Source organism: Cebidichthys violaceus, unplaced genomic scaffold (genome assembly GCF_023349555.1).
Source record: "Cebidichthys violaceus isolate CVI_PGR_0920_01 unplaced genomic scaffold, fCebVio1.0.p SCAF_7, whole genome shotgun sequence".
Classification (NCBI taxonomy): domain Eukaryota; kingdom Metazoa; phylum Chordata; class Actinopteri; order Perciformes; family Stichaeidae; genus Cebidichthys; species Cebidichthys violaceus.
The window spans coordinates 438,689-440,221 of NW_027176927.1; the positions used below are offsets into that span (position 1 = coordinate 438,689).

A 1,533-nucleotide genomic window follows, 5' to 3' on the forward strand; every position below is an offset into this window, starting at 1 on the left:
AGCCTTTATCTAGTCCCGCTGCAATCACGAGGCCCACCACAGGAATCTGCAGCGCATTTGATAATCTGACAAATGTTTAATAAAAGGCATTTTTCAGCGTGCTTCATTTCGTTCTAATGGACGCTAAATGGGAGGTATACATCGCACATTGGCACATGAAGACAGAGGAGACGTCTTTGAGCCAACAGAGATTGAGTGTGAGTCCTGCTCTGTCTCTCTCTCACACACACACACACACACACACACACCCTAACAGCACCCTCAGCGAGCCCCCCTGTTCTCTAGCCGCTAATGACGGACAGCTGAAGGCACACTCCTGGGGCGCCAATCAAATTTGCAGGCCTGTAATTGGATTACGGCGGGCAAGGGGGGAGGGCTTTTATCTCTCCCTCTCTCTCCCTCTTGTTTGTGCTCTTGTCTGCGGGTGAATGATGGACAAAAGAGCAGCCTGTCAACGTCAACTCCAGGCTGACAGAGGATGTGTGTGTATGTGTGTGTGTGTGTTGATTGTTTAGAGGTTTGGAGCCGACGGCCGCTGAGTGCATGACTTTCTATGTGTTTTGGTTTCAATGCATACGTCTGTCTGTGTGTGTGTAACTCTGTTTGTAGGCATGCGTGAGTCTCTGCCGCATTGTGTGTGTGTGTGTGTGTGTGTGTGTGTGTGTGTGTGTGTGTGTGTGTGTGTGTGTGTGTGTGTAGCAGGCAAAGAGCTAAATATCACTTAGCTCATTGCCTCGTCTCTGTTGCCTTTTCACCAGGGCTCAACACCAGAGCGACACAAAGGCAGCTGTCCCCCGGCCAAGTCTCCTTAAAGGAAAAGAGAAGATGACAAATCGCAGACACAATGGAGCGAACAGCCACTGGAGAGGCTCTGCTGAGTGAAGACGCTGCTGAAGATGAAGTGAAAAGTAAAAAGAGCAGAAATCCAGGAGAGCAGAGAGAGTCTGATAATGTGACCGACCACCAAGGCATGCTTTGCTCGCAGGTGTATTATCTGTTGTTAAAACGGTGGAGACTTTTCATCAAATTCTAAAAAAGTGTAATTAACATTAATCTGCAAAGCATTATAAAATGATCGATGTTTGGTTTCAGTGAATATGATTTACATGCATTTATAATATCATTAATACATAAATAATAAACTTTATTTCCAGCTGAGTTAATGCATAAATGCAACACAAAGTGCTTTACAAAAAACACAAAAAATCTGACATATTTACAATAAAGCAAGGATTAATACCATGAATAGGATTCACTTACAGTAAAAAAAGAAAAGATTAAATATTTGGTTGATAAATACACTTACAGCAATAATTAAAAGAACTGTCTTAGGACTTTGTGTCTAAGTCCGTCAGGTGTTTCATGAATCTATAACAAAATGATTTAAAATGTGGCATATGTTTCTGTATTATCAATGTGAAAATACAGAAAATTATATTTACCTTCGCTGATCACCAAAAATGACGTACAAATAAAATAATTAAAGCATGTAAAGTCTGTGAGATTGAAAAACATTCTTGCTGCCTGATTTGA

The 1,533-nt window shown here is 41.9% G+C and overlaps 1 long non-coding RNA gene across 1 annotated transcript; it reads left to right on the forward strand.

The window, feature by feature from the left end:
- The first annotated feature begins 433 nt into the window (after positions 1–433).
- On the forward strand, positions 434–1,084 carry LOC137891508 (uncharacterized). Its single transcript, XR_011105355.1, has 2 exons — positions 434–486; positions 759–1,084. It is a non-coding gene; the product is annotated as an uncharacterized lncRNA (long non-coding RNA).
- Positions 1,085–1,533: the final 449 nt, after the last annotated feature.